Below are 25,528 nucleotides of genomic sequence, written 5' to 3'. Positions count from 1 at the left end.
GTTTTCCTAATATTGAACCAGCCCTGCATTCCTGGTATAAATCCTACTTGGTCATAGTGAATGACCCTTCTGATCACTTGCTGGAGTCTTTTTGCTAGTGTCCTGTTTAAGATTTTTGCATCTATGTTCATTAGGGAGATTGGTCTATAGTTTTCTTTCTCCATTTTTGACCTGCCTGGCTTCAGAATCAGTAGCATGTTTGTGTCATAAAAGGAATTTGGTAGAACTTCCTCTTTGCTTATTATGTCAAATAGTTTGTATAGTTTTGGGATTAGCTGTTCTTTGAATGACTGATAGAATTCACTTGTGAATCCATCAGGCACTGGGGATTTTCTCTTAGGGAGTTCTTTGATGGGATGTTGGATTTCTTTTTCTGATGTGGGATTATTTAAGAATTCTATTTCTTATTCTGTTAGTCTAGGCAATTTGTATTTTTGTAAGTATTCATCCATATTGCCTAGATTGTCATATTTATTGCCATATAATTGGGCAAAGAAGTTTTTAATGATTGCCTTAATTTCCTCTTCATTGGAGGTAAGGTCCCCCTTTTCAGCTATGATACTGTCAATTTGGTTTTCTCCTCTTCTTTTTTTAATTAGATTGACCAGTACTTTGTCTATTTTGTTTTTTCAAAGTACCAGCTTCTTGTCTTATTTATTAGTTCAATAGTTCTATCTCTTTCAATTTTATTAATTTCTCCCTTAATTTTTAGGTTTCTAATTTGGTTTTCTTCTGGGGGGTTTTAATTTGTTCACTTTCAAGTTTTTTGTTTTGCATGTCCAATTCATTGATCTCTGCCCTTCTTAATTTGTTAATATATCCACTCAGTGATATTAATTTTCCTCTGAGTACTGCTTTGGCTGCATCCCATAAGATTGGAAAGAATGTCTCACCGTTGTCATTTTCTTCAATGAAATTATTAATTGTTTCTATGATTTGTTCTCTAACTAACCAATTTTGGAGCATCATATTATTTAATTTCCAATTGATTTTTTATTTTGCTCTCCATGTACCCTTACTGATCATTATTTTTATTGCCTTATGATATGAAAAAGTTGCATTAATTATTTCTGCTTTTCTGCATTTATATGCCATGTTTTTATGACCTAGTGTATGGTCAATCTTTATGAATGTGCCATGTGCTTCTGAAAAGGAGTATTCCTTTTTATCCCTATTTATTTTTCTCCATATATCTATTAACTCTAATTTTTCTAAGATTTCATTCACCTCTTTTTTATTTATTTTTTTGATTTGATTTATCTAAATTTGATAGTGGTTGGTTCAGATCTCCCACTAGTATGGTTTTATTATCCATTTCCTTCTTCAATTCTAGTAGCTTCTCCATTAGAAATTTGGCTGCTATACCATTTGGTGCATACATGTTGATTAGTGAAATTTCCTTGTTGTCTGTACTCCCTTTTATCAGGATGTATTTACCTTCCCTATCCCTTTTAATCAGGTCTATTTTTGCTTTGGCTCTGTAAGATATCATGATTGCTACTCCTGCCTTTTTCTGTCAGTTGAGGCCTAATAGGTCTTACTCTAACCTTTAATTCTGACCTTGTGAGTATCTACCCACCTCATGTGTGTTTCTTGAAAACAACATATGGTAGGGTTTTGGATTCTAATCCATTCTGCTATTTGTCTACATTTTATGGGTGAGTTCATCCCATTCACGTTCAATGTTATGATTGTCATTTGTGAATTCCCTAGCATTTTGATATCCTCCCCTACTTCTGGCCTTTCTTCTTTTACTATAACCTTTTAAACCAATGATTTAGTTTAAATCAGTTCCCCTAGTCCCCTCCCTTGTTATGCTTCCCTTTCTGGCCCCTCCCTTTTTGTTCCCTTCCCCTTCCCCCTCTCCTTCCCTCCCTTTTTGTACTTCTTCCCCTCCAGCCCCCCCTAAGTTTCCCTTCTCCCTTACCCTGTTGGATAAGATAGAATTCAAGATCCCAATGCATCCAGATGCTCTTCCCTCTCAGAGTTGATTTCACTGAGAGTAAGGTTTAAATAATATCAATGAGCACTCTTTTCCTCTCCTTATAAGAGAATTCTTCCCCTCCCCTTCCCGTGTGTATCTTTGTGTGACAAAGATTATTCTATTTAATTTATTTCTATTTCTTCAACTATATCTTAGTACCCTCATTGATCCCCCCTCCCTTTATCTTTCTTTTTTTTCCCCCCTCCAAATCATGTTAATGCTTCAATCTTTCCCTATGAGTGATTCTTCTGGTTACTCTATTATTACATAAAATTTTTGAAAATTACACATAACATTTCCCCCATATGTTAGTATATATAATTTGATCTAATTGTAGCCCTTATAGAAGAGAGTTTGAATAAAAGAAAAAAAAACACTTTCTCCTTTTCCCTTTCTTTCATATTTACCTTTTCATGTTTCTCTTGCTCTTTGTGTTTGGATGTCAAACTTTCCACTGAGTTCTGGTCTTTTCTTTGCAAATACTTGGAAATCTTCTATTTTGTTGAATGCCCATACTTTCCCCTGGAAGTATATAGTCAGTTTTGATGGGTAGCTGATTCTTGGTTGAAGACCCAGTTCTCTTGCCTTTCTGAATATTGTGTTCCAGGCTTTGCAGTCTTTTAGTATGTTCTCTGCTAGGTCTTGTGTGATCCTTATGGGGGCTCCTCTATATCTGAAGTTCCTCTTCTTAGCTTCTTGTAAGATTTTCTCCTTAGCTTGGAAGGTCTTGAATTTGGCAATTACATTCCTGGGGGTTGTCTTTTTGGGATTTAGTATAGAGGGTGTTCTATGAACCCTTTCTATTTCTATTTTGCCCCCTTGTTTGAGAATATCAGGGCAATTCTCTTCGATGATTTCTTGTAGTATGGCATAGAGATTTTTGTTAATCTCTGGTTTTTCAGGTAGACTAATGATTCTCAAATTGTCTCTCCTTCCTCTGTTTTCCTGGTCTGTCACCTTGTCAGTGAGACATTTTATGTTTTCTTCTAATTCATTAATTTTTTGACTTTGATTTACTAATTCTTGCTATTTTGCAAGATCAGTGGTTTCCAGTTGCTCAATTCTGGTCCTTAAGGCCTGGCTTTCTGCTTTAATCTTTTGGCATTCAGCTGTAATTTTTTGGTTCTCTAATATAATTTGTTGGTTTTCTTTTTGAACCATTTCCCACTTCTCTTTCCAGAGGGCTTCCATCTTTCTGATGATGAGCTCCATTTGAGACTCTTCCAGGGCTTGTGGACAATTTTCATTTTTTTTTGTTTTGCCTTTGTTTGAGTTTTGTCCAGTATTTCCTCTGTAGCCTGAGTTTTTCCTCCATAAAAATTTTCAAGGGTGACAGCTTTCTTTTTTGATCTCCTGGTGGGATTTTGAGGCTCCTATGCACAGTTAGCCATTTTTTTGGGATGTTTTCAGTTCCCTCTTTAGTCAGAAATCAGAGTCTGCTGAGCAGGTTTTTTGCGTATGGAGTTAATGAGCAGGCTGTAGGTTTTCCTCAGTCCTTTGCGGCTTTTCTGGGTACCTTCCTCCAGGGGGCGCTTAGTGTCTGCTCTATCTTGCCCACCTGGTTTTCCAGTTTGGCTACTTTCAGGGGTGGGTCCCCTGCAGATCTAGTCAGTTCCCAAGGACCACAAAAACGCTCCCTGTTCATTCCAGAGGGACTCCTGTCCCACTTCCTGGCTCTGACAGGTGGGCTGGCTCTTGGCACCTGAGTTCTGCGCTCTCTCATGTCTTGAGTTTTTCTGCCTAGCTGCCTTTGGGGGGGTCCCCCTGCTGTCCTAGTCAGCTCCCAAGGGCACAGAAGTGCCCTCTCCTCGCTTCAGAGGCACCCCTTGCTCATTCGTCTTGGTGTGTGCTGTCCCCGGCTCTGGCCCTATAAGTGGGGGTGGGGAGGGTAGATCCACTAGTTTGTGTGGAAGCCCTTTCCCCCTCTTATAGGCTAGGAAAACCTTGATCCCATGCACCTTTGCTGTGCCCCACTCTACAGCTCTTCTGCTACTCTGATAAAGATTCTTAAGGTCTTTTGGGGTGATCCTTATCGGTGTATGTTGGTGTATGTCAGGGAGAGTGAGTAACCATGTTTAGCTGGCCGCCATGCTTACCTGGAAGTCTCTATATTTAAATTTTTAAATACTTTTTTATATGGAGAAACCAGAATTATCTTCCAGCCCAGAATGTTCTTTTGCATTTCTGTTGGCCAGTTCCTTCTTTAGACTTCCAAAAGTGGGTAGCTAAGTGGCTCAGTGGATAAAACATGGGGTCTGGAGTCAAGAAGATAGGAGTTTAAATCTGGCCTTAGACATTTACTAAGCTGTGTGACCCATAGTTAGTCACTTAACCTTGTTGGCCTCAGTTTCCTCATCTGTAAAATGAGCTGGAGAAGGAAATGGCAAACCACTCCAGTGTCTTTGCCAAGAAAGCCCCAAACGTGGTCATAATGAGTAAGAAATGACGGAAAACAACTGAACAGTAATAGCAAATTTTCCCATTTGCTTCCCAATTCACTCTTCCTAGTTACAGGTGAGATTATGTAAATCAGATGAAGTGTAAAGATGTATTTCTCGGTGAGGGTTACAGAGTCTATGCACTTGCAGTCCGCTTAGAATTTTTCTCTTATCTTGGGAGGCAGGAGAGGCTCTGAGTTCATACTGAGCAAGCAACTACATTTATATAAAGCTTTTATGTATATTAACTTTTTTGATCCTGTTTTGCTCTTCCTCAAACACAACATTCCACATCTCATCTCCATGCCTTAGCACTGTTTGGCTAGAAAGCCTGAGATGCCTTCTATTCTTATATGACTCCTTAGAGTCCCCAGTTTCCCTTAGAAGTTTTAGATCAGTAGTTCTCAACCTTTCTAATGCCGTGACCCCACAATATAGTTCCTCATGTTGTGGTGACCCCAAACCAAAAAATTATTTTGGTGGCTGCTTCAAAACTGTAATTTTCCTACAGTTATGATTTGGAATGTAAATACCTGATATGTATTATGTATTCTCATTGCTGCAAACATAATTTAAACATAGTGATTAATCACAAAAACAATATTTAATTATATGTTGAGAAATATTAATCCAGCAGGAGTCAGCCTGAGATCTGGGGTGGGAGGTAAGTCCTACCTGGGGAGGGGGTCCGCAGATACTGCCTTCTTCTTCCTGTTGTCTCCCTCCAGCTCAAGCTGAGGCTTCACTTTGCTGGGGTTACTCGGCTCTGTTATCCGCTCCAGGAGTTATCTACTCTAGGACTCGTTCTTAACCACTTTGGAGCCAGCGCCTGGGTGTTCTCTCTGGGTCTCTGTTTGAGTCCAGTGTCCAGGCAACAGGGTAAATCCATCGCCCCTCCTAGGGGGAGGGCTGCTGATAGGTAACTAATATTAGTACAATGTGTGGGCAGCAGGGTCCCCGTTCTTTCCGAGATCTTGCTGTAAAGTAGTGCGACTTCTCAGCGGCTAAAGCCATCAGAAATATGTATTTTCTGATGGCTTTAGGTGACCCCTGTGTTTTGGTCATTCGACCCCCGCTGGGGTCGCGACCCACAGGTTGAGAACCGCTGTTTTAGATGAAGCCTTTGCTGGTTCCTTCAGTCGCTAGTGCCTCCCCTGCCCCTTATTTATACTTATTTGGAATATTTTTGAATGCACTTACTTTGTACATCCTTAAATGTGTGCATTTGGTCTAGAATGTAACCTTCCTGAAGGCAAGGTTGGTTCATTAATATATCTCCAGAGCCAAGCACAGTACCTAACTTACAGCAAGATGCTTATTAAATGCCTTTTCTATGGATTGCTGATTCTCATCATCATCTTGGGAAGATGACAAAATAAGCATTATTACCTCTGTTTTAGACATGAGGAAACTGGAAAAGTTAAGTCAATTTTCCAGGATCACAAAATTCTTTATTAGAAAGAAATAGGCAGTTGTACTATGATTAAAAAAAAAATACTGACCTGGGAGTGCGGCGATGTGGTTCTGAGTCCCAGTTCAACCATTAACAAGCTGTGTGGCATTGGGTAAGGTACTTTACTTCTGAATAAAGCACAGGCCTTAGTTTTTAATCTATAAAACGTGGAGGTCAGAATAGATGGTCTCAAAAATCCTGTCCAGCTCAGATACTCTAAAGGTAGTCTGGGCTTGAGGCCAGGTCTCTGGATGCCAAAAACCAGTGAGCTTTCCATTTTCCCCCAGCTGTCTCTCTGAGTACAAGTGCCTGACCAAGAAGAATCCAAATAAATATGAGATACAAGAATTCGAGAAAGAAGATAAGTAATAAATAAGCAAAAAATTCACTACAGGCATATTGCAAAGAGGTAGCAATAATCTTTTGTTTACTACCTTACTCCCAAAGTGCAGATATTTATTATAATTCAGGGCAATTCATTGCACTACATAGGCATTTATGAAAACCCATTGTATTATTATAGTAAGAACCTATTGCCCAGGAAGTATTGTTATAATAAACTCTAATTAGTGGTTTGAAAACAATAGTATTTTGGATTTCTTTTTAAAGGGAAAGGAATGTACACAACTTGCACTGGACTTGCGTATAATATTTGATTACATCTGTGAAGCAATGTGGTAAAGGAATGAGAGTACTGGGTTAGCACTTGGGAGATCATTATAATAGCAGACACTGTGCTAAGTGTTTTATAATTATTATTGCATTTGATCCTCACAATGTCCCTGGGAGGTTTGTGCTATTACTGTCCCCTTTTTACAGATGGGAGAACTGAGGCAAACAGGAGTTAAATGCCTTGCCCAGGGTCAGACACAGCTAATAAACCTGGGTTTTACTCATGGCTCTGCCACTGCTTTGCTAAGCAGACTTGAGCACCTCACCTCTTCTCTGCTGCCCTCAGTTTCCTTCTCTTCAAAATGAGGAATCAGGGTAGCTAGGTGGCACAGTCCTGGGTTCAGATTTGACCTTAGATACCTTCTAGCTGTGTGATCCTAGGCAAGTCACTTAACTGCAATAGCATAGTCCTAGAACTGAATCTAGGACAGAAGGTAAGGGTTTAAAAAAATGCAATGAGGAATGATCTTTAAGATCTTAGCAGCTGGTTAATATGATTTTATCCTGCATTGAAAAGCAGTCAACAAGCATTTATTAAATATTAGGCACAGGGCTAGGTGTTGGAAATGTACTCTAGGATCTTACACTCTAACAAAAAGAGAAAATTCACGTAAATCTAGATGAGAGAAAGGCTTCTCATAGCACAAAGTATGTGGAAGGTCCTGCCCTAGTTGCTGAGGATAAAAAAAAAAATCAAACATCCTCTACCTTCAAGAATACTTCAATCCAGCTAGTGGAGATGTGTTCATATGTAGATGCATATAAAATACATATATAAGGGAGGAGGTCCCCCCATCCCCAAACCAACCCAAACTCAGTTTCTCTATTTGTAAAAAGACTAAAATGTAATCACAAAGTGTTAATAAGGTATGAACATTTTTCTTACTGAATCAAAAAGGGAATAAGGGTATTGCCTCTGTAAACAAACGATCCACACCTGGGGGTTTTAAAAAGCTAAATCCTGGATAAATTTCACCAGGTTAAGCAATTGTAAGTGGAGGATTAGTCTATGGAAGAGACACCTACAGGGAAGGAGAAAAGAATTTCTATCTTATATCCCACTCCCCACATCTGCCCTGTGGCTTCGAAAGTGAGATATTTGAACATTTGGAGACAGCATCATATCCAGTTGGGAGAAGAGACACACATACTTCAGAAAAATATAAATATACATAGCCTAGGGGGAAAGCAGCTACAAGGAGTGTGACCTGTGGCTACAAAGAAAAGAGTTATTTTATGGAGGGGCAGACCCTGAAAACCCAGCAGAGTACTCAGCCCAGCAAGTGACCCTGTGTCCAAAGGAAGCTGCACAAAGATTCTACAAAGAAAATTGACTTCTAGGTGGGAGTTACTCTTGTCCAATGTGTATCCTTTGTGTGTGCCTCATTACCATAGTGCTCTAAATCTGAGCTTATTTCCCCCCATGGATTCTACAAGTATTTGTGGGAGAGTGAACTTCAGGTTTATGGGGGGAATATTTTGTAGCTATTGTTCTTGCTATGACATGTAAAAGCTACTTGTGTCTATTGGTTTATGAAGAGGCACCAATGGGGGCTCAAAAATGCAGTTTTGGAAGAGTATTGCCACAGAGTATGTCTTGAGCTCTGAGAATAGGTGTCTCTTCATACTGAGCCTGAGATTTATGATATGATATGGCATGGTAAACATTTATTAAGAGCCTACTATATGCCATGCACTATGCTAAGCATTGGGGACTAGAAAGAGTTCTTGTTCTCAAGGAGCGTACAATCTAATGGGAGAGTCCAGTACACAAAAGGAAACTGAAAAGTAGGGGAATGGAAGAGGATATTCAGTGTGTGTGGCATGTTGAAAATAATGGGGGAGTTGAAACAGAAGAGAAGAGCTGTTGGCAAATATAAAGATAGCAAGAGGACTTTGATACCTCTGTAAAGGGATTGTTAAGCCAGGTGATTATTCTAGAAGGGGTGCTACATGTAGAAAATAGAAACAAAAATTTTTTGAAACTATTACTTTCTGTCTTAGAATCAATACTGTATATTTGTTCTAAGGCAGAACAGCTGTAAGGGCTAGGCAATGAGGATTAAGTGGTTTGCCCAACTAGGAAGTATCTGAGGCAAGATTTGAACCCAGGACTTCTAGGTCTGGCTCTCAATTCACTGAGCACTGCCCCCCAGCACAAAATAATTTTAAGGGGAAAACTTTAGCAGTTGGAGGAATCTGGAAAGGATTAAAAAAGTGGTGCTTAAGCTGAGCCTTGAAGGAAATCAGAGATTCTTAAGGAATGGCAGTGAGGTTGTGTGCATTTCAGGCAGGGGTTACACATTCTACATAAAAGCAGTAGGCAGGGGATGTAAGACATTTGATTGATCACATTGAAGGTTGAAGAAGCTGGGAAGACATGAGAACTATCTTCAAGAACTTGATAATCGTCTGATGAAAGGGGAAATTGTTCTTATTCTTCATATCTCCAAGTGGGCAGAAGCACTGGTGGAAGTTATAGAGAAACAATTTTCAGTTTGATAAGAAAAGAAAACCTTTCATAACAATGAGAACTTTCCCACTGTAGGGTGGGCTGCCTTGGGAGATATTTGGCTCCCCCAACTTGAAAGGGAAGTAGATAGAGACTGCATGTTTCAAGGAGAGGTTGGATGGCCGTTTCCTGGGTATATGGTGGAGATTCTTGTTTAGGTAGGAATTGGGGCAGGGTGGATTCTGAGGCCTCTTTCAATTCTACAATTCTGTAGCCTGTGACTAACATCTTCATCAGTGTTGGCTTTTCACAAAGCACCAGCCAAGCTGCCCAAGGAGTGCACTCAAGGCTCTGGCCCAAAGAGCTGCATGGTGCTAAAGTCCTTGACTACAGGCTGTGTATGCATGCTCATTTCCCTGTTGGTAACTGTGACCATAGCAACCAAACCTGGTGTTATCTGCGTAGCTGGACCCACGAGCAAGTCATTGACATCAAACCCCTGGTGACTCTACTTTAATATTTCCCTTTTCCAGATCAGTGGAGAGCTGGAGTCCATACCTTGAGTGGAAGTCATTTCTGAAAGGAGCCCCAACGGCCCTCCATCAGGAGAGGTTTGTCATCATGTATTGTGAGACCTCTGGCTACAACACAGGACACGGGAGCTTTTCTGAACCCTCGTGTCTTGTGTTGCAGCCAGAGGGGCACATCTTTGCGGCAGAGCCCCACCTTGCCACTGTGGAGAATGAGAGGCATGGAAAGGAAGACCTAAAGAAAAGAGTACAGACTCCGGTGGAAAATCTGGCAAGATAAACGTAATAGTTGGTGCTGGTTTTATTTCTGCAGTCTTTTTCGAGGGCCAGGAAAGAATCCAATTTCACAGCTGAGCTAGAGCAAACCGAGGAATCTGGCAAAGGTAACAAGCATAACTAATATAGTTTGTTCTCATCCTTCTTCCTGCCTGACCTCATGCCCCTGTAGGTTTCTACTCTGGCTCAGAGCCAGCTCTCTAGTGGTGGGCATGGGGGCGCATGTCATATGCATGCCCTGACGGTAGGCAAGACTTTTTATTGCTGAGGACTGCCTGCCAGCCTCTCTTGCTTTTTGGTAAATCTGGAAGCAAATATACCCCAGATTCAACCCAATTTAGTCAATCTTTATGCGTCCCTTGCTTGGTGTTCTTTCCCAGGGGTACAAACATCACCAGAGATCCAGTTCCTGCCCTCAAGTTGATTATAGCTTAATGGGGGCAGATGACACCCACACAAATAACTCTGGTGCAAAGGCAAGTGCGAAGACAACTAAGATGAGATGTTTTCAGAAAATGTGAGCAGGGAGAGAATAAGATAAATGTAAAATCATTTAAATGGAGTCAGGGCCAGTTTTAAACCCACTGCTAGTTCCTTTCTTCAGAGATTGCCTTCCTTCTGCTATGTCTGTCCCTTAAGTACAGTGTCGATGCATATTGCCTCCCCCGTTAGAATCAAAGTTCCTTGAGAGCACGGAACGTGTTTTTGCCTTTCTGGGTATCCCAGGCATTTAGCACAATGCCTAGAACATAGTGAGCACTGATCAAATGCCTGTTGATTGCCTGAATAGATGACTTTACATGGGTCAAGAGGTCCCATAAAGGCCCATCCCACCTCAAAATGCCTCCACAATGGCCTGCCATAGTTATCCGGGAACAATTTCTCCTTTAGGGATAACTGAATTCTGGCTTGAAGTCTGGCCCCCTTTTTCTCTTCTGCCTAACCCCCATATTTCACAGTTGACTCACAAGGAGGTTAGCGAGGCACAAACAGCAGCTGCTGGGTTTAGTCAGGGTTCCTTGTTGCTCTAGGTGGCTAAGTCATGCCTAGGGCACAGGGTGGCAGGCCTGGAGTCAGGAAGATGTGAGTGGAAATGCTGCCTCACACTATCTGTGTGACCCTGGGCAAATCACTTCACCCTGTTTGCCTCAGTTTCCTCATCTGTCAAATGAGCTGGAGAAGGAAATGGCAAACTACTCCAGTGGCTTTGCCAAGAAAATCCCAAATGGGGTCATGACGAGTCGGACATGCTTGAAAAGGACTCATTGCTCTAGTGTTTCATTAAGTATTTCCAGGGTCCTCTTCCCTCTCCCCTTGTCCAGCCCTCCTTCTATAATGCCTCCATGCCTGCTTCAGGGCTGTTGTAAACTCTGTCCTTGGAGTAAGGCAGGAAATCAAGCTAAACCCAAGCAGTTCCCTGAAACCCTCAGTGCTTCCTGACAATCCTTATCAGCTCTCTTTGCCACTCACCACAGTCATCACCATTTATTTCTCCTGCAGTTTGAAGAGAGAGAATAAAGTAGGGGAAAGAAAGCTATGATTGGAAGTCAGGAGACCTGGGTTGGAGTCCTGAAATACTTAGCTTTGAGACTATGGGCAGTTTATTTAACTTATTTGAACCCCACTTTCCTCATCTGTAAAATGGGGACAATAATCCATGTGTCTCATAGGATTGTTGTGAGAATAATGAGTTTAATAAACTCTTTCTGTGTGTCAGGCACTGTGCTAAACATTATTGCGGAAAGTGCTTTCTTAATGGTAAAGTGCCATATCAATATGTTATTATAATCTTCAATCTCTCCCTGGTCAGTGGCTTCTTCCCATCTGCCTACAAACAGGCTCAGATTTTCCCAAGTCTTTCCTTGATCAGCTGCCAGACCACCTTTCTCTCTTTCCTTCCCTGTTAAACTTCTTGAAAAAAGTCTGATTCTTTACTTTTCATTTCTCTAGTCTTTTGCATTTGGGCTTCTTCTGTCCAAACCACTCTACTAAAATTGCTCTCTCTAAAGCCAACAATATTCTTGGTCAAATTGCCAATTCCAGTGATCATTTTTCAGTGTTTATGCTCTTTAATATCTCTCACTTTTTTAAAACACTTACCTTTCATCTTAGGATCAATACTGTATATTGGTTCCAAGGCAGAAGAGCAACAAGGGCTAGGCAATGGGGGTTAAGGGATTTGCCCAGGGTCACACAGCTGGGAAGTGTCTGAGGCCAGATTGGAACCCAGGACCTGCAATCTCCAGGCCTGGCTCTCAACCTAGGTGCCCCCTACCTCTGAAATTTTTAACAGATCCTGAATATGTACAAGATATAAGCCCAAGATGACTTCTACTTACCACTGGATATTCATTCCTCTCTTAGCGCTTGCATATTCCCCCTTCTCTCTGACGTGTCACTAGCCTGGCAAATTACTATTGCAACTGCATAGTTGGTCAGCTTGCCACAAGTCTCTCCTCACTCCAGTTCATGTTCCACCCAAAGGACAGGTCTCAGTATGTCACTCTTCAGCTCCATAAACTCCAGTGGCTCCCTATCACGTGGCAATCCCATATATCGCCAAAGCTTCATCCAGCACCTCTGGGCAAATGACTCCTTAACCTGTATGCTCCTCCCTCTGAGCTGCAGACTAGAGCTCCCAATGCTCTACACCCTAATGTTCCGCCATGATCTCAAACTCAACCCTCCAATGGTGAAACATAAAATCCTCCTTTTAGCATTCAAAGTCCTTCATGACCTATTTCCCCAACCATTGTAGTCTTATATCTTCTATCCTCTTTGCTCATTGATCCAGTGACCCTGGCTTCCTTGCTGTACCTCACACAAGACAGTCCTTCTCCCAACTGTACGTTTCCTTTGACTGCCTCCCATGCCCCAAAAGCTCTTCCCTCTTATCTCTGCCTCCTGAATTTTCTGATGTTCTTCTAGTTAAATCCCACCTTTGACAGGAAGCCTGTCCCAGGTCCCCTTTAATTCTAGTACTTTTTTTTTCTAAGGGTCATCTCCACTTTATCCTTTGTATAGCTCATTCCTACATAATTGTTTTCATGTTGTCTCATTCATTAGCCTGTGAGTTCCTTGAGAGGAGAAACCATTTTTTTTTGTTCTTCATAGCTTGAATGTAATATGGCACCACAGTAGGCACTTAATAGATATTTATTAGCGGACTGCTGCTTTGTCCCCTTTGTTCTCATTTCTAACCACTCTTTTTAAAAATTTACTTTACAGTTTCTTCATCCCCCTTTTAACTCCATGGAGTTGTCTACTCCTGAGCTATCTTTGGCTTCTTTTTTCCTCTCTACACCCTCTCCTGTAGCAATCCCATGTACTGCCAGAGCTTCATCTACCATTTCTGGGTAAATGACTTCTTAACCTGTATGTTCCTCCTTTTCAAGCTGCAGATCAGCACTTCCAGTGCTCTATAAGATATCTCCATCCTAATGTTCCACCATGATCTCCAACTCAACCTGTCCAAAACCAAGCTCATTAGTCTTCCTCATAAACCAGTTCTTCCTTTGGACTTACCATTTCTGCCAATAGTACTACTGTTTCTCACCTCCACTGTTGGCTGCCTTTGGTTTTTCTATGACTTTTCCCTCTCCTTCCCCTCATTAGTCATTAGTTAGTTGCTAGATCCTATCTAGCTCCTCAAGAATTCCCATTCTTTTATCCTTATCTCTCTTCCTGCCCAGACCACCATAATGAAGGCCCTTATTAGCACCTCCTTGGACTATTGCAGGCTTCCCAGGCTTCATTCTCTGTTTCAATGTAGCCTTCAAGCCACTTCCAGAGGGATCTTCCTAATGTACAGACCATAGAATCATAGACTTAAAGGTGGGTATGTTACTTTTGTTTTAACACACACACACACACACACACACACACACACACACACACACACACACACACACACACACACACACACACGAAATTCCCCTCCCCCCAAAAAACCCCTTCAGGAGATTCCTTTCATTTACTGAATAAAGTTCAAACTCCTCTGCCTGATATCTACATTATTCTGCCATCCTACCGTTTTAGCCGTATATTTTATATTCAGCTTATATTTTAGTCTTCCATGAAATTCACACTTTAGCCAAGCTGGACAGCTCTCTAACTGGCCCCCACAATATACCCTGTGCTCTTATTTCCCAATGCCATTGCTCAGAATGTTTCAATGTCTATGGTGTCCCCACTCCCCTCTTAATCTGAACTTCTACCCATCTTTTTTTGAATAATATTCCAATTACATACAAAAATACTTTTTAATATTTGTTTTGCAAAATTCTGAGTTCTAAATTCTCCCCCTTCTTCCCTTTTCCCCTTCCTAAGACAGCAAATAATTTGATTTAGGTTATATATGTTCTGCCCATCTTTTAGAACCCATCTTAAACATTGCTTCTTTAAATAAGGTGTTCTGGATCTCTCCTTTCCACAGGTGATAGATAAACCAGCTCAGGCTTCATATGACATTTTGTTCTAGAAACTTTTTTTTTGTTCTATAGATCTTTAATGAATATATCATGCAATATTGTATGTTTTAGTTATCAATGGTGTCTTTTTTTAAACCTACTAATAGATTATAAATTCCATGTGGACAGGAACCCATCTTATCTAAACTATATTTCTTGCCCAGTGACTTAATACAGTGTCTTGTATCAGCAGTTACTTAGTCGTTCTTTGTTCTATTGCCTTTTGTTTTATACACACTTCGCTCCCTTGGGAGTCCAGAGGACTTGTGTGTGAATCCTCTCTCTCCTACTTACTCCCTCTATGACCTTGAACAAATCTTGTTATTTCATATGGCCTCAGTTTTCTTATCTATAAAAGGAGGGATTTGAACTAGAGGACTGTTACTGCAGTTTTCTCTCTCCCAAATCCTATGAGCCTACAAAAACTGCAGCCAGGGGCCTTAATTTGTTGAATTGATGGAAGAAGATGGGACACCACTGGTTGGTTGAGCCTTTGAGACAATTAAGTCTGGCACTGGCAGGTCTGATGCTGACTGACAGCTCATCAAGATTGGGAAATTGTTGTACCTCTTATTTTTCTGGCCCCATTAGTAAAAGTTCCTGTGTTCAACTTTAGACCTCATTCCTAAAATTATACTCTTAGCACATTATTTCTGTAGGTTAAGGTTTTACACATCTAGGAGAATTCTGTTAAAATGCAAATAACTTAGAGAAAGTAGCTCATTAAACAATTATTAGTATTTAATAGCTTATCAGGGATTCAATTATCACATTGCTTTCTTAACCTGACAGCTAACTAAGAGGAAATATGATTCAGAATTGGTGAGTTTTAATGGGGAAATAAGCTAGGAAAGAGAGAAATGAGACCATAAAAGGAGAGATGGAAAGATGCTAAAGACAAACGTTCTTATCTTGTAGTGGATCTGCCTTGAATTTGAAAATTGGCTTTGTAACATTAGTTATAACTATAATAATAGAGTATGACTTTAATTCAGAGTGGGCCTCTTAGAATATTAAGGTGGCAGACTGATCAGTGGTGCTCCCCTTCCCCCCCAAATTTTGATGAGCAAAACTTTCTTCCTATAGAATATGGACAATAAGTATATTATATTCTCTTATCATATGACCATGATCATGGAAACTTTGTTAAGAGGGAAAAGACAACTTCTTCTGGCTTCCAGCTATTCCTATAACTGGAATTCTGGAACACAGGTTTCTGTAAAAGGTCTTTTCATTTTTCCTTGTTCAAAGTCAAACCAGAATTTCCTCTAGGAACCCAAAAATGTAATCTTAGATCAGAAACACATAGAAATTATATTGCAGTTGTGCAGCTTTTTGAGAATCTTCAGAACCTGGAGACCTGACATCAGTCTGTCCTAACATAAGATAGCAATAGCCAGGACAGTGAAATGGATTTCCTTCAAAAGCATGTAGCAGAAGTTCACTTGCCTTCTTGGTCCAATAGGAATTCATGGACAAAGCTACTGAACTCTAATCAGCCTCTTTGATTTCCTAAGCAATAAGATTCTAGAATCTCTAATCTTCTTGCCATTGGAGAGACATTTCTTGGCTAATTCTACCTGTGGGGATCATCTCAAGAGTCCCCATATTTCCAAGTCTGAGAGTTTGGGACCTGAACTTTATGGAGAAGGGGATTCCTAAGCACCATTGCCTTTTGGAGAAAGAAGTGAATCACCAGTGTGGTTTCAGAACTGAAGAACAAAACTACAACATGGTGGAAAGCTGGAGGCAAGAGATCTGGACCTTGTCTCTACTCTTACCCATTACAGTGAATTATTCAGACGGTGAAGTTCCTGAGAGAAATATTACTTGTTCATCACCCTCAATGTGTGTTTATCTTTCGAGGGAAACCTAGGTCACAGAGTGACACTTGGAGTCTTGGGGGAACTATGTAGGATGCTGTAGGAAAATGAACCTCATTAAAATATCAAGAGTTTGCACTCCAAGTTAATTTCCCTTTTCAAGAGGATCTTATGACTATTTTATGTGTTTTCTCCATTTAATAGGCTCACATGAATCATTTGACTGACATAGACATTTTCTTTCTTTCTTTATATATATTATATATGTGTAATTAGAATTTTCTCCCCAGAACTCTCTTTCCTAGCCATTTTCCTTCTCATCTTATATGCTAATGTAGAGAGGATATATTTTAATATAACCCTGCCCCTCGCTCTCTGCTCCTGGGAAGGCTGTTTTGGAGGCTGGATGAGAGCCAAGCAGGAGAATTTTACCCAAATGTTTTTACTCAGGCTTTTTTTACTTTTGTTCTGTTATTCTACTTCAAGTGATTGCTAATAAATCTTATAAAATATAATAATTAGAATTATTGGATATTAATTTAAATCTTACATATAAATATATATAATTTTTTATTTATTATAGACTCCTAGCACCTTTTCTGTCTTTTGCATTTTCTGTGAAGTGAAATAAAAGCTATCTTCTGTGTAATTGGAAATCTGTTACCCTAAAAACTGCATTTCCCAGGAGCCCACTGACTTCCTGTCATTACATACTTCCTGTAGACAGAGGGATAAATTCAGTGGGGTTGCTAGTTCTGCGCTCTTGGCTTCCTGGGTTGTGACCATGGTGGTAAGTGAGGGTTTTGAACAAGTAGATTAGCCATGGGCACGTGGTTTTTATTTTGTAACCTTTTTTATTCCTTTACTTTTAATGATCATTAATAAATCTCTTAAAATATATTTTTTAATTATGGAGATTAATTTTAATTTTTACACTCCCAGATAGGCATTTACTACTTTGAATGCTTATATAGGAGCCAGGCTCATGTTACTCACATTTGTGGAAACCTAGACATGAGCCATCAAGGGAGTTAGATGATACTGTGGATAAAGCAATAGATTTGGAATCAAATCTGGCCTCAGGCACTAGGGACACTAGCTGTGTGACCCCTTTTGCCTCAGTTTCTCATTTGTAAAATGAGGATATACTAGAGAAGGAAATGGCAAATCACTCCAGCATCTTTGCCAAGAAAACACCATGAATAATGTCTTTTGGGTCATATAGAGAAAGATACAACTGAATAACAACAACAGCAACAAACATGAACTATATTTGGAGATTTTTCCTGAGTAAACTCTGGATGGAACAACAGGTCAAAAAATACAAAATTAACCTTCTTTGGAGTCCTCAGGACTGGACTTAGTCCATGTGAGCTCAAAATCTTGGAGGAGTAGGGCCTGGACCACAATATTACAGAATATTAGAACAAGAAAGGACTTAGAGATTAATTACTTCAACCCTCTCACTTTGTACCTGGCTTATTCACTCAGAAAGTTAGTGGTATAGCCAAGATTTGAACCCAGGTTTCCATCATTCTTAGTCTTGTGTGTACTTTTTTCATTAAACCATGTTTCATCTGTCAGTACCACTGGAAAATGCCAATTTATCTTTGCATATAATTCTTACAGTTATTTTCAACACAGTGCATTATATAGTCTAGTCAAGCAGAAAGATGACTTAGAAGACCTGGCTTGGAGCCCCTGTAGCTGTGTATCTATGGAGGAATCATTTATGGTCTCCTAGTCTGTTTTCTCATCTGTAAAATTGGCATAATAACACTTAGATTCCCAACCATACCAAGTGGCGCTGAAGTTATGTATATTTAAAACTTCCTGTATCTGACTGGCCTGCAGACTGTCCTCGACTTCCATCCACCCTGTCCATCTTTCCATGTGCCTTGCTGATGTTCTTCTCTGCCCACAAGAAATAGCATCCTCAGGATCAGATCTCTGGAGCTTAGCCTGTCCTGTCCTGATGGGTGAGCAAGGGAGTATACATTGATCTAATCCAGTTTACCTAGCTGGCCATATGTATGAATCCACCCACAATATTTTGCCCTCTATCTTATCTCCATAATTCAATCTCCTCCCCTCCTAATCCTTCACCTTGTCTCTACCATTTTTGCTCTGAGAACAGTAAATCAACACTGTCATTGCTTCTGGAAAAAGAATGGCAACCAAGTGCCCCAAGGCTCTATGCAGCATCTTTAATTCCCAGAAGAGTTGTAGCTGACCATTGGAACCCCATTTGGGCTTTTCTTGGCAAAGATACTGGTGTGATTTGCCATTTCTTTCTCTAGCTCATTTTCCAGATAAGAAAATGGAGGCAAATAGGGTAAAGTGACCAGGATCACATGGTTAGTATAGGTCTGAGGCCAGATTTGAATTCAGAAAGATGAAGTCTTCCTGACTCCAGCCTTGGCATTCTATCCACCTAGCTGCTCTGCTTCACACATAGTAGGTATGTAATAAATGCTATCTATATTCATTCATTTATTCATCTAAACTTTTGGTATTTATTGCATTTTCTTTCAAAGAAAGACCACAGGATTTTGAATGGAGCTGGAACAGCAGAGTTAGTAGTGATTCATTTCAAGAAGAATAAAATGACATCAGGGGAGGATTGTGAGGTGACCTGTAAGATGACCAGTTCTGTGTTTTTGAAGTGTTTTTTCAAAGTGCGTAAGTGGTGCCATTATCATTAATGTTAGTTCCATATCTCAGAGTATCTAAATCTCTCCATGCCAACATAAGGGTCCATTTTCTATGTCATTTGCTAGGAATGATACTCTAATGATAATAAGAGAGAATAGCAATATGAAGTCACTTTCTTCCCAGGAAATTTAGACACCTTGTCAGTTGTCTGTTCCATTTTGCATCTGCTGTCCTGTCTGATTTCTGCTCCAAGGAACACAATACCCTTCCCAGGATAAGATCATCACTTCTAAATTTGCCATGATGCTATTAGCTCATGCCTCGATGAACTCCTCCTTCCTTAGCCTCCTTCCCCTCTGAGTAGAGGGCAGAGTCCCAAACTCTTCCCAGTCCCTTCCTTTATAGAGGGCAGAAGCTGAACTCTCAAATCTTTCCTTTTTCACATCTGCTGTCCTGCCTAGTTTCATCTTCACAGTACCAGATGTCCCTACACCAGATATCTTCTGATGTTCTATTCCTCCATCCTCCCACCTTATTTTCCTACCTCCTTTTGTGTTTTTTTTTCCCTTTGTAAACTCATGGAAGGCAGAAGCTGTTTCTGTTTTTATTGACTGTGTCTTCAGTACTTAGCATAGTGGCTGTCACATCTTAGACAATAAATGTTTATTGGGTCATTACAACATTCTGGAAGGCATCTCAGACCAAAATATAAGAGACCACATAGCTTAGTAGAATGAAAGCTGAACTTGTAGCCAGGAGACCAGACCTTAACTAGAATTCAAGTACTAGTACTGATGCTTACTAGGCTTGTTATTTTAGTTAATAAATCATTGAACTTTTCTGAGCCTCAATTAGCCCTTCTGTAGAGTAGAAAGAATAATACTAATATTACCTGTCTTATAAGTTCATTGTAATCTCAAAAAATTATTTAAAAATGTATTATTAAACTATTTAACACTTTTGTGGGGGCAGGGAAGGAGGGAGACAATCTGAATTACAAAATGTTATAAAATAATTGTCAAAAACTATTTTAAATGTAACTAAAACAAAAGAAAAAAAATGGACTCTTATTGATTAAGGGATCTGGGACTTTGGCTGGGGACAGTGGAGCTGGGAACTGAAACCCTGGCTAAGTTATTAGCCATCATAACCATTGGTCTTGCTCACCAATTCCCCTGTGATGGGCATTGCTGTTCATTTAAAAGCTAGGCTGGTCTGGTTCCCCATGATGAACCAAGAGAACGGCGACAATCAAAAAGAATGGATTGCTGGTTGTTGAGAAGTGACTAGCCATGTTGAAAAGATGAAAGGAAGAGTTTGTATTCAGATCCTGTTTCGCTGATAAGGGTCTTCATTTGGTCTTTGGCCGAAGCAACAGCTTCACTAGCTATGTGCTTTTTTTCATTATCCAAGCTCAGGGTTTGATGCTATGATCTGAAAGCTATTAACCAGGCCAAATAGGCACATATTTCAACTTCAGCGAAAGGCAATGAACTTTTGGAAGGTGCAAAGCAGGGGAGTCCTTGCATTACAAAGTAAAGACTTTCCCTCTATGTTACACACAAGTCATTATATTTAGATGAAATAGACTGAAAGAATCCCTAAGAAGAAGAGGAAAAAATAGATAGAAAACATTGAATCCTTCCTGTCTCTGGAATGGCCTTTTTCCATCTTTCTTCTGCTCACAAATTCTTATCCTCTTCCTCTCACTAAGGCCCAACTCAAATATCACCTCTATGAAGACCTCTTTTATTTTCTCAAATCAGTTGCATTTGCAGTGTCTAGGACAGACCCTTAAGTGATACTTAGGGTTAATGGATGTGACCTGGCTAAAGGTCCAGTGAAGAGGCCAATAGATGGGATGTACATGGCATTCAGAGAAGTTTAGCACCTCCAGTGTGAGGCCTTTTCAGGGCTGCTCATCCACTTTTGGTGTCCACCTTCCACCTAACTCTCACTTTTGGCTCTAAGAAGCTGTATAGCCCATGCAGCAACCAGACCCAGTAACCTGTCTTGGTAGACAAGATAAACCAGATTGAGGGTAATAAAAAGGCCACAAACCCATTGGTAAGATGGGGAGTGTCTAGCCCAAGCAAGGGAAGTCTTCCCCTGGTGAAAGGAGTAGATGAGAACAATTTATTCCAACAGCCAATAAAGCAGCTGAAGCAGGTGGTATGGAGCACTTAGAGCTTGGTCAGACTCCAAGATTCCAAAGTCATCCCCTTGTGAAAATTGGATTTGGCTCTCCCCTGATTGTAACAATGAAGGTGCTTAGCTCTTCATTGAGTGTGAAGATTAAATTGTAATCCCCTGTCTTATTTTTAGATTTTTAATCCCCAAAGTGTAAACACAGTACTTAAAGTTGAATATGGAGATCTACTCATTTTGGATTTTAACCACAAAAAGGTGTGCACACCTATTTCATACATTGTGTGGGTGGTCTGTGACCCATGTGTGAAAGAGTGGGAAGTCCTGGAGTGGAGTGTCAGCTGTGATTGGTAGACATAAAATTTAGGGGAAGTGACACAAGAGAAAAAGGTCTTTAAAAATGGAAATGGAGACACACAGGAGACAGAGACTTGGACTTGGAGTGAAGAAAATCTTGAAGGGAGTCACTTGGAGTGAAGACACTTGAAGTGAAGAGAGACTTGAAGTGAAGAGGGACACTTGGAGTTTGAAAGAGTCACACTTGGAGTGGAGCCTGCTGTAGTTGAGGCTGATAAAAGAATCTGCTGATTGAATTGACAACCTGGTGAGTGTAAAGGCTGACTTCCTTCCTTGCCCTTTCTGGAGGTGTGAGCCTCCGGGAAAGGCCCATCATCTTGAGACTCCTTTCCTCTGTCTGGGGCCTTAGAATTTCTACCTGGTTCAGAGGAAACTGTAGCGCTCTCTCTCTCTCTCTCTCTCTCTCTCTCTCTCTCTCTCTCTCTCTCTCTCTCTCTCTCTCTCTCTCTCTCTGTCTCTCTCTCTCTCTCTCCCCTTTTCTCTCTTCCTTAATATCTTCCCTCTATTATAAAAATAAACTACCATAAATTCCATTTTACTTTAGTAATTCATTTTTGGGATTTAGAAATTAAATCCCTGGCGACTAATTAAATCTCTTCAGGCCAACCATAAAACTAAAACTAACACCCTGCTTCCTGGGCCATCATCATTCATCCCATCTTTGGTCTTAACCCTGGACTTTGATGGAAGGTGAGTGAGACTGATGCCTTGGTACAGCTCTGCCTCACCTAACACCAATTCATGAATAAGTCATTACATTACCCTTTAATGTCATCAGCCCTCTTTGAAAATGAAGAACAGATATTGCCTTCCTAGTCAGACTCTGAATAGCACTTTGAAGTTTCTTTTGTGTTAACTGTTTTTTGGTAGTTATTTATATAGTTGTCACATCTCTCTGCTACATCAGTGAGGCATAATGAAGATGATGGTGATCGAATCAAAACCATGTGTCTTCTGTAACTGCCATTCTTTTGTTTTGGATATTCCATAGTATCTTCCTTTTGTATGATTTCTCCTATTAGATTGTAAGCTCCTTGAAGGCAGGCACTGTTTTTATTTATTTGTCAAGCAGGAAGTGGCAGTGATCACATGGAGGCTGATACCAGATTTATTTCTTTGCACCATGATCAATGGGGATAGGACAGAGCCAGTTTCATCTTTGTATCCTCACTCAGTCCCCAGCACAGCGCCCTCAATTTAGAGGGTTCTTAAATGTTTGTTGAATTGAGATGAACTGAATTTGTAGGCCATAAAGACAATGCTTTCAGCTGGATGTTGATTCCGAGTTCCATTTCAAGGGTTTGAGAAATTCTGTGCTAGATAACCATTAGATTGAAACCAAACAAGCTATTAATCCCCTCCTCTCCCAGCAGTTAATTATAGTAAGAACCTATTTCCTAGTAAGAATTGTTATAATAAATTGTAATTAGTGGTTTTAAAACAGGAATACTTCATTTTTTTTTCAAGAGAAAATGTCTTTTAGCACAGCTGAGTGGCTTTGTTAGAGCTGTCAAGGTCTGAATCTGAAAAGAGCCAGGATGGAAAACTGGTTATTTCTTGGCAGCTAAGAAAGAAAGTACTTTCTGCTACAAGTCAAGAGGGGAGCCAAGAGCCCTTCATATTATGCCAGTGGCAGAGAATAAGACTTGTAAAATGTTCATTCAGGTGTTTATGAGGGACTTGGAGCAATGAGGAAGGTTATTTGTTTGTTAATTCCAAATGCCTAATTGAAGTCACTCCACTTATGGCTATGAGTTTTAAAGATCTATTCACATTAGGCATTCTCTGCCTCAGAAAATATGGGCGATTAAAATGTGCTCTAATATAATTGATTATGGGCCTGGGAGTGAACTCAAAGGAGTCTCAGAGAGCCCATTGGCCTGGCTGCAAATAGGAAGACGCAGCAAATGTTGGGGAGGAGGCAACCTTTCCCTGAACCAATCTGGAAAAATGTCTACAAGCTGCTAAAATGGGAGTTGTTCAGGGCCACTCCCTCCATCTATTCTTTTATCTTTCTCCTCTCTCTTGAACTGTTTTCTTCCTTTCCTATACAGTCTTTTAAAATGAAAAAAAAATTTTTTTAATCCTTACCTTCTTTCTTAGTAACAACTATAAAACATAAGAGTAAGGGCTAGGCAAACAAGATTAAGTGACTTGTCACATAGCTAGGAAGTGTCTGAGATCAGATTTGAATTCAGGTCCTTCCAACTCCAGACTATCTATTGTGCTATCTAGATGCCCCTCTCTTATTTCTTTCCCTTGGCAGCTCCCCTCCCTCCATAACTAGTTTATTAGGATCCCCTAGTTTATAGAGAGATGAGCTATAGGACTTTTTTTTTTGTCCAGATCAATGATGCAAAGAATTCCTGGTAAGAAAACTTCCTCTCTCAATACATGTTGGCAACCATTCAGCACCTTAGACAGTTGCTTGAGATCATTGAGGTTACTAAGGCTTTATGTTGTACCAGAAGCAGGACCAGAACCCAGGTTATCTTGACTTAACAGGTCACCCTCCATCCATTATTCTACATTTCCTTTCCATGTGTCAGGGACTAATAATATTCATTTTAACATATGACAGATAATCCCAGAATTAGATTTGGTTTTATCCTATAGAATGTTAACTCCTTGAGGGCAGGGACTGTTCCATTTTTGTCTTTGTATCCCGAGAACCTGACACAATGTAGTATTAGTATAAATAATGAAATATATAATAAGTATAAATAAAATATAATTAATATACACATAGCATAGAGAAGACCCTTAATAAATGCTCATTGTATTTTTTTAACCCTTGCCTTCCATCTTAGAATCAATACCATGTATTGGTTTCAAGGCAGAAGAGCTAGGCAGTAGGGATTCAGTGACTTGTCCAGGGTTACACAGCTAGGAAGTGTCTGAATCCAGATTTGAACTCAGGACCTCTCATCTCTGATCTTGACTCCCAATCCACTGAGCCACCCAGCTGCCCCTGGGTTCATTGATTGTTAATGCAATAACTCACATCCACTCTCAACAAAAGACTGAATAGTATGGGAAGCTGACTTTGGAGATGGGGTACCAAAGATAAACAGATGATTCCTTTCTCTTTTGGTTGCTATGATACTGTATACTTCTGATTCTACTCCTGTCTCTCTATCTTTCATTGGCTTCTCCTCCCACTTGTTTCCTTAATGGAGCTTTCCCCCCAGGCTCTATTCTCTGTCCTTCCCTCTTCTTCTACAGTTCCTACACTCTCTCTATTAGTGACTTTATACACTCCCATGGCTTCAATTATCACCTCTTTGTGGATGACTTCCAGACTGTTATCTCTAGTCCCAACCTCTCCCCTGAGCTCCAGCCTAGCATTTCCAACATTCTCCTGGCACCTCCAAGTCAACATGGCCAAAACCAAACTCATTTTTTTCTCCTAACAATCTGTTCCTCCTTCTGACCTCCTTATTTCTGGCTGTGGCATTATGATTCATACAGGCTTGAAATCCAGGAGTCAACTTAGAGTGTTATTTCTCTTTATTGCCCCCTCTTCACAATTTACTCTGTTGGCCAAGGTCTGTGAATTCTGTCTCTTTGTTATCTGTAGCATCTACCCCCTCCTCATTCTTCTCATTGTTACTACACTGGTTCAATCTTTCATTACTCTTTTTTTAACCCTTAGTTTCTGCCTTAGAACCATTTGGTTCTAAGACAGAAGAGTGGCAAGTGCTGGGCAGTAGGGGTTAAGTGATTTGCCTATGGAAGTATCTGAGGCTGGATTTGAACCCAAGGCTTCCTGTCTCTAGACCTGGTGCTCTATTCACTGAGCCATTTAGTTGCCCCTTTTTATTACTTCTTATAGTCAAGTCAATAAGCATTTATTTTTAACAGTCATTTAAAAATTTTAAGTTCCAAATTCTCTTCCTTCCTCTATGACAACTCCCTCCCCCCTTTTGAGAAGTCAAGCAATATGATAACGTCAAGGAGCATTTAATAAGCACTTACTCTGTGCCTGGCAGGACAGCTAGGGGTCAAATAGATGGAGAACAAGAACTGAACTCATTTTCCTGAGTTCAAATCCAACTTCAGATCTGTACAAGCTGTCTGACCCTGGGCAAATAATTTACCTCTTCTTGCCTCAGTTTCTTCATCTGTAAAGTGAGTTGAAGAAGAAAATGGCAAACCATTCCAGTATCTTTGCCAAGAAAACCCCAAATGAGGTCATGATTGGATAATGAAAATGTGCCAGGCATTATGCTAAGCTCCGGGGGTATGAAGAAAAGCAAAGGCATGGTCTG

At 40.2% G+C, this 25,528-nt stretch overlaps 1 non-coding gene across 1 annotated transcript; it reads left to right on the top strand.

Moving 5' to 3' along the window:
- Positions 1-9,624: 9,624 nt before the first annotated feature.
- Positions 9,625-9,705, top strand: MIR187 (microRNA mir-187). The gene has a single exon (NR_032185.1). It is a non-coding gene; the product is annotated as a microRNA mir-187 (primary transcript).
- Positions 9,706-25,528: the final 15,823 nt, after the last annotated feature.

This window comes from Monodelphis domestica, chromosome 3 (genome assembly GCF_027887165.1).
Source record: "Monodelphis domestica isolate mMonDom1 chromosome 3, mMonDom1.pri, whole genome shotgun sequence".
In the NCBI taxonomy this organism is placed as follows: Eukaryota; Metazoa; Chordata; class Mammalia; order Didelphimorphia; family Didelphidae; genus Monodelphis; species Monodelphis domestica.
This window is presented reverse-complemented; position numbering and strand designations above follow the sequence as displayed.